This window comes from Dasypus novemcinctus, chromosome 31 (assembly GCF_030445035.2).
Source record: "Dasypus novemcinctus isolate mDasNov1 chromosome 31, mDasNov1.1.hap2, whole genome shotgun sequence".
Lineage (NCBI taxonomy): Eukaryota > Metazoa > Chordata > Mammalia > Cingulata > Dasypodidae > Dasypus > Dasypus novemcinctus.
This window is the reverse complement of record NC_080703.1, coordinates 2,340,245-2,348,458: the sequence shown is the minus strand read 5'-3', so window position 1 is coordinate 2,348,458 and position 8,214 is coordinate 2,340,245. Positions and strand designations below refer to the sequence as shown.

Below are 8,214 nucleotides of genomic sequence, written 5' to 3'. Positions count from 1 at the left end.
TCAAACCCATGTTAATTACTCTTTAAATCTCTGCTAAATTCATCATGACTCTCTTCCTTACACTGCTATCTAATGATACTGATTAAATGCTTGTTAGATTTCTATTGTTTGCCTTACCTTTATTGGTTTTTCCTCACTTTCTTCACCTTCCTTCACATGTCTAGGTACTTATCTGCACAAGGTTACTATGAAGAGAGGATTCACAGAGATGGCCTGAAACCATTTCATACCCACCAACCCTCAGTGCCATAATTAGGTGTGGATGGGAGAATATACGGTTAACCCTTAAACAACTTCTACTTATTTTGGGGCTTGCTTGTTTCTTCCTAGCAGCCAAAAAAGTTCTTGATTGCAATGTACTTTTTATTTTATATTCCTGATATGAAGTGTAGGACCTCAAACACAATATTCACTCAATAAATAAGGATGGATACATTAACTGATCTCATGTCCAAAGACAAGTAATTAAGTAATATTATTTCTCTAAGAGGTATAATGTGCTCTTAAAAAGTTGTTTATAAATGAATGGAGCTGGATGTGAAAATTAAGTAGAGTATAAAATATAATCTCAAAAATTAATGATAAGCTCTTCATGTATTCATTCATATGTATAAATATGTCTATTTAAAAAAATTTTATTGAAGGATATATACTCATACATAAATATACATATATAAACAATAAGAGTATAGTAATAGTTGTGAACTTACAAAACAAACGTACAACATTATACAGGGCTCTCATACTTCATACTACCATATATACCTCACATTGTTGTAAAAGATTTTGAACTAATGATTAAAGCACATCCTCAAAATATTACTACTAGCCAAAGTATTTTACATTTGGTGTATCTTTCCCCCAACACACCCTATTATTATTATTATTATTATTATTATATCATTTATACATGACCATACATAATTAATGTATAGTAAAGGTTTGAACTTACAAAGTAAACATACATAACATCATACAGGTGTCCCACCTACCAACCAACCAACACCTTGCTTTGTTGTGAGACATTAGTTACAAATTATTAAAGAATATTGTCAAAATCTTACTGCTAACTTATAGTCCTTATCTTACATTTGGTATATTTCCCCCTAACCCATCCTATTTTTTTTTCAGATGAATTTTATTCTTTATTAATATGTACCATAAACTTGATTTGTTTTTTTTTATTTAATTCATTTTTTAAAATAATATTACATTCAAAAAAATATGAGGTCCCATTCAACCCCACCACCCCCACTCCCCATTCCCCCCACAGCAACACTCTCTCCCATCATCATGACACATCCATTGCACCTGGTAAGTACATCTCTGGGCATCACTGCACCCCATAGTCAATGGTCCACATCATAGCCCACACTCTCCCACGTTCCATCCAGTGGGCCCTGGGGGGACCTACAATGTCCCGTAGTTGTCCGTGAAGCACCACCCAGGACAACTCCAAGTCCCGAAAATGCCTCCCCATCTCATCTCTTCCTCCCATTCCCCACACCCAGCAGCCACCATGGCCACCCTTCCCACACCATTGCCACATTTTCTCTGTGGACATTGGATTGGTTGCGTCCATTGCACATCTATGTCAAGTGGGGGAAAAATATGGAATGCTTCACGAATTTGTATGTCATCCTTGTGCAGGGGCCATGCTAATCTTCTCTGTATCATTCCAATTTTAGTATATGTGCTGCCGAAGCAAGCACTATTATTTTTTAAATACATTTTTATGACAGAAGTTATAAATTTACAAAACCATCATGCACATGTGCAGAATTCCCATATGTAACACCCCTCTATCAACACACCACACTGTGGTGGAACATTTTTTACAGATGAGATAATATCATCAGATTATTACCAGGTCCATAGTGTACATTTAGCACACTTTTTCCATACTCCCCCATTATCAACACAGTACATCTTTGACATAGATGCATGAATATTACATTATTACTGTTAAACACATTGCATAGGTCACTCCAGGTGTATTTTTCCTATGTTTCTCCACATTTCCACCACCCAGCAATAGTAATGTACATCTGCTCTAGCTCACAAAGGACAGTCTTGAATCTGTGCCATCAACTACAATTCTCATTCACCTCTGGGTTTACTGTAGTATTCAGTCTCTAAATTATTCTCTAGCTTTCTTTCAATTGGCATTTACATCCCTAGATTACCCTTTTCAGCCACATTCCTATTTATAAACCAGCTGTGACCCACTATAATGTGTTACCATCAACTCTATACGTGGCCACACTTTTACAGTACAGTTAATTAAAACCTTCACATATATTAAACATCAGTAGTGCATCTCAGCCCTCCTCTTATCTTCTTTAAGAATCCAACACCAACCACCAGGTCTTAAAGATATTTTCCCACATTTTCTTCTAGAAGCTTTATAGTTCTTGTTTTTATATTTAGGTTTTTAATCCTTTTTTTTTTTTTTTTTTGCTGGATCTGTCATTTATTAGCTGCCCAATACTGGCAAGCTATTTAACGTTTAAAATTAATTACATTTTTATTAGAGAAGTTGTAGGTTTACAGACAAATCATGCCAGAAGTACAGGATTCCCAAATACCCACCTCACACATACAGGTTTCCCTATTATTTTTTTTAATTTTATTTCATTTATTCATTTTTAAAAAAATATTACATTCAAAAAATATGAAGTCCCCATTCACCCCCATCGCCCCCACCCCACCACTCCCCCCACAGTAACACTCTCCTTTATCATCATGACACATCCATTGCATCTGGTGAGTACACTCTGGGCATCGCTGCACCCCATGGCGTGTGGTCCACACCATAGCCCACACTCTCCCACATTTCATTCAGTGGGCCATGGGAGGACATACAATGTCTGGTAATTGTCCCTGCAGCACCACCCAGAACAACTCTAAGTCCTGAAATTGCCTCCACATCTCATCTCCTCCTCCCATTCCCCGCACCCAGCAGCCACCATGGCCACTTTTTCCACACCAATGCCACATTTTCTCGATTATTAACCACAATAGTTCATGAATAGAATATCATTAAGTCCACTCTAATCCTTACTGTATTCCTCCTTCCTGTGGACTTTGGCTTGGTTGGGTCCATTCCACATCTATGTCAAGAGGGGGCTTAGGTTCCACATGGATACTGGATGTAATCCTCCTGCTTTCAGTTGTAGGCACTCTAGGCTGCATGGTGTGGTGGTTGACATTCTTCACCTCCATGTTAGCTGAGTGGGGTAAGTCCAATAAATCAGAGTGTAGGAGCTGAAGTCTGTTGAGGCTCAGGGCCTGGCTATCATATTGTCAGTCCAGAGATTCAAATCCCCTAGATATATCTTAAACCCCAGCACCAACTACAATTCCAGTAAAGTAGCATGAAAGGCTTGTGAAAAGAGATCCCATCTGAGTCCAGCTCCATCATGCAGAAACACCAGCTCCAAAGAAGGTCCAACTGACATGGCAGTGAACCCCATCTGCCATGACCATAGAACCTGTGGGTCTCTTTATCCCTCAAAAGAACCAATACCTGGGGTTGTATCTACTTTATCTGTCTCTTAGACTCTGCTCAGTTGTGCATAAGGGCAATCCTTTGACAACCTCCAGACTCTTTTTTAGAGACTCATAGCCATATAAACTCATTTGTCCTTTCCATTTCCCCCTTACTTTAGGTCAAACAGCATTTTTAACTCCTGTTATTATATGTAGACAGGGATATTCTGCTGGTCCACGTTGAACCTTTAATTTAAGGTCATTTTCTAGTTTCGTCATCAGCTGGTACTTGGTAGTGACCCTTGGTGCCAGGGAGGCTCATCCCCGGATGTCATGTCCCATGCTGGAGGGAAGCCATTGCATTTACATGCTGAGTTTGGCTTTGAGACTGGCCACATTTGAGTAACATGGAGGCTGTCAGGAGGGAACTCTTAGGCACAGTGCTGCTCTAGGCCTTGTTCTTATTTCAGGTGTATAGGCTCACAAGCATAGTCATTAGTATCAGGGACTCACTGTTGGGCCCTCATTCCTTCCTGTTCCTTACCGTTGCACCTGGGGGACTGCCACTGTTCCCCTAGGGACCATGACAGAGCCCACTTTAATCCATTTTGAGCTAATGTTTATATAACATATGAGATAGGGGTCCTCTTTCCTTCTTTTGGTTATGGATATCCCATTCTCCCAGCACTATTTGTTGACTGGACTGTTCTACTCAAGTTGGGTGGGTTTAACCGGCTAGTTAAAAATCATTTGACCCTAGATATGAACATCTGTTTCTGAATCATCATTTCTGTTCCTTTGGTCTGTGTGTCTGTCTTTATGCCAGTACCTTGCTGTTTTTACCACTGTAGCTAGGTAATGTGATTTAGTCCAGAAGTGAGAGTCCTCCAACTTTGTTTGTCCTTTTTAAGATGTCTCTGGCTATTCAGGACCCCTTAACCTTCCAAATAATTTTGATAATAATGTTTTCCATTTATTTAAAAAGTGCTGGTGGAATTTTTGTCATGATTCTATTGAATCTGTATATCAATTTGAGTAGAACATGTTTGCTATTTAAAAAATTGACATCTTAATGATATTAAGTCTTCTAATCTATGACATTGGAATGTTCTTCTAATTATTTTGTTTTGTTTTTATTTTTTTAACCCATGAGTTGCTTTACATCTTTGGTTAAGTTTATTCCTAAATATTCGGGTTTTCTCTGTCATATATTATTTTCATCACTCTCTTGACACTATTAATTACATTTACTGATATAATCTTCATTTCTAGACTCTCTTCCAAGTCTCTCTGTCCTGCCTTTTCTTTTCAGGCTATAGCACACCCTGTAGTATTTCTTGCAAAGCTGGTCTCTTGTTTACAAGCTCTTCAGTTTCTGTTTATTTGTGAATATTCTAAACTAGTCCTCATTTTGAAAAACAGTAATGCTGGATATTAGATTCTTGGCTGGAAGTTTTTCTCTTGCTGTATCTTTAATATATCAGGCCAGTGTCTTCTTACCTCCATGGTTTCTGTTGAGAAATCAGCATTTAAACTTATTGAGTATCCCTTATGTTATGCATTGCTTTTCTCTTGTTGTTCTGAGAAGCCCTTCTTTGTCTTTGGTATTTAAAATTCTGATCAGTATGTGTCTCAGAGTTGGTCTATTCAAATTTATTCAGATGGAAGTACATTGTGCTTGTTGGACATGGATACCTATGTCCTTCAATAGGTTTGGGACATTTTCTACCATTATTTCTTCAAATATCCTTCTGCCCCTTTTCCCTTCTCTTCTCCTTATGGGACACCCATGATATGGAAGGTTTCATGTCTCTTATTGTTGTTTAGTTCCTGAGAACTTGTTCTATTTTTTCCATTCTTTTCTTTACCTGTTCTTTTGTATGTTCACTTTCAGAGGCCATTTCTTCAAGCTCAACAATCCTTTATTCTGCCTCATCAAATCTGCTATTATATGATTCTAGTGTATTTTTAATTTCATTTATTCCCATAAGATCTGCTATTTTTCTATGTAAGCTTTCAATTTTTTCTTTGTGCTCATTCAATATCTTCTTAATATCCTTAATCTCTTTAGCCATCTCATTGAATTTATTAAGGAGATTTGTTTGAACACCTATGATTAGTTGTCTGAACTACTTTATGTCATCTGGAAGCTTATCTTGATCCTTTAACTGAGCCATATTTTCCTGTTTTTTGGTGTGAATTATAATTTTTGTTGGTGTCTTCGAATCTGGCTTAATAAATGCATTTATTCTGGGTGCAGTTTCTCTCTTTAGTTTAGGGCTTCTTGCCCTTTCTCCCTTGCTTGTTGTGTAGTAGGTGCCAAGAATATAGTTGGTGCTGTTAAGCTATAGAAGCTCATGCTTCCTTCATTGCCCCAGGGACCAATGAAGCTTCTCCCAACTATCTCCTTTGCCAGGGGTAGCAACAGAACCACAGCTGTGTGTTGTAATCCAAGTCATGCAGGCCTAGACTATAGTTGCATAAGAGACTGATGAAGCTTCATGCCCCTTTCTCCCCTGCCTGAGGTGTGGATGGAGCTTTAGGTGTGGGCAGCAAGCTATGCTGTGTGGGTCTAAAATCACCACAGTTGCCCAGGTGGAAGGTAGATTTCCAACTCTGTCCAGCCAAATATACCTGCAGTTAACAGGAGAGGCTGGCACAGGTCCTCCCAGCTCCCTCCCTGCTGGAGGTGGGGCTGGGTCTTAGGCTAGTGCTGCAATCTGATCTGGATGGAAAGACTTTCCTTGCCAGCACTATGATTTTCAGTGCACCCTGCTTCCCCTCATGGCAGGGATAGAGTCTGGCCTCTTTCTGACTTGGTCATGTTCCAACTTTTCCTGTTCCTAGGGTTATACTTTAGCCTGCCAAATTTACTAATCAGTAGCTGAAGTTGGTACCCAACTGTCTCTTCCTCCCCTGTTTTTGGGAAGTGGAGCTTCCAATTCTAGCCACAGATTAGCTCCTAAGGTGGCTTGTACTGTCAGTGGAGGATTGTCACCTCCAGGACATGGAGTACTCTACTCACAAATCTTCTCTGCAGGTAGGTAGTCTCCTCTTTCCATTCTTTCAAGGATATTGGAGGATGCTTTTCTGGTCTCCTGGAGCTCCCAAACCAGAGCTTCAGAAAGTTCTGGGTGATTACTAACTGTCCTGTTGCATGAGCTGACTCTAGGCTCCTTACTTTCCTGTCATCTTGCTGGTTGTCTATCCATTTATTTTTTCAGCATCTTTTCTGGATTGAAGTGGTTTCTGTTTTAAATTTTACTACACTGTTTAGTCACATATTTAAAAAGAAAATTCAAACAAAACCACATTCTCTTATAAATACTTTACTTCTCTTTTACTTAATGAATAATATGCAAGTAAGTTTTACTGACATTTAAGGTCTTTGAAAGAGTGACTCAAACTTACCTTTAATTACCATATCCCGTTATTTGATTTAGTCGATACATACAATAATGTCCCCCCAAATTTATTTATTTGTGTTTTAAATCTTGTTTATTAGAGAATTTGTGAGTTTACAGAACAACCACGCACAAAATAAAGGGTTCCTATACACCACTCTGCAACCAATGCCTTGCATTGGTGTGGAATTATTTTACAGTTGATAACAGGATATTTTTAAAATTTTACTGTTAACTAGAGCCCATTGCTTAACATAGCAGTCGCTGTGTAGTATAGGTCCATGGATTTTTAAAAATTTTTTCTGTTACCAGATACACATTCTAGCATTTCCCCTTTTAATCACTGTCAGATATGTATTTCAGTGGTGTTAGTTGCATTCACAATTTGTGCTACCATCAGCACCATCCATTACCAAAACCTTTCCATCATTCCAAATAGGAACCCTTAAACTTTGTACATTCAAACTTTATAATAACTATGACCTTTTGTTTTGTCTCAAAGTAGTTGGAAAACCTATGGCCAATAGACTGTGTTCATGGGATAATCCAAGAAATCACACACCAGTAATTTCTAGTTTGACCTTTTTCTTCATTTATTTCCAAGGTTTGATTTCCCAGCGCTAAATCTTTCTTTATCTATTAAGTTTACTTTATTCATTGAAGAGAGGGGTAGATCTACATTTCCTTTTTTAACTTTATTCCATTAAACATGAATTTAGAACTTTCATCATCTTAAAGATTTAATAAATATAATATTAATTTATTTAATTAGTATTCTATAAATGTAGGGAGATTACATGTAAGCTAAATAAAATAGAAACCACTATATTTTATTCCAGGAATGTTCTTTTTCTTTCTTTTATAGGAGGTTTAAAAGTTCTTGTCTTTAATAAAATTCTAAAACTGTGAATAATCTTAAAAGCATACTGAATGCTAGGTTTTGTAAAATATTACAAAACCTTAATTTATTTTAATTATAATTTAGAAAAGATCTTTCTATAGCTTTCAAGAAATTTTGCTTTACTTACTTACTGAAATTTGATAATAGGATTATAATCACTCATATTTTAAGCCAGCACTAAATCTCAATTGTCATGGATTTGTCATAAAATCCCTGAGGTTAATACATGCTATGATTTCATCTTTCAGAAGTGAAAGATAAAAGCAAGAGTAATGCAGTGGACCAATGAGAGTGCCTCCTCTGGATTCATTCTGATAGGTTTTTCAGACAAGCCTCAGTTAGAGCTGGTTCTCTTTGGAATCATCTTGACCTTTACCTCATGACCTTTCTAGGCAATGCTGCTATCATCTTGGTGTA

The 8,214-nt window shown here is 37.5% G+C and overlaps 1 non-coding gene across 1 annotated transcript; it reads right to left on the bottom strand.

The window, feature by feature from the left end:
• Positions 1-1,605: 1,605 nt before the first annotated feature.
• Positions 1,606-1,712, bottom strand: LOC111759462 (U6 spliceosomal RNA). The gene has a single exon (XR_002793435.2). It is a non-coding gene; the product is annotated as a U6 spliceosomal RNA (small nuclear RNA).
• Positions 1,713-8,214: the final 6,502 nt, after the last annotated feature.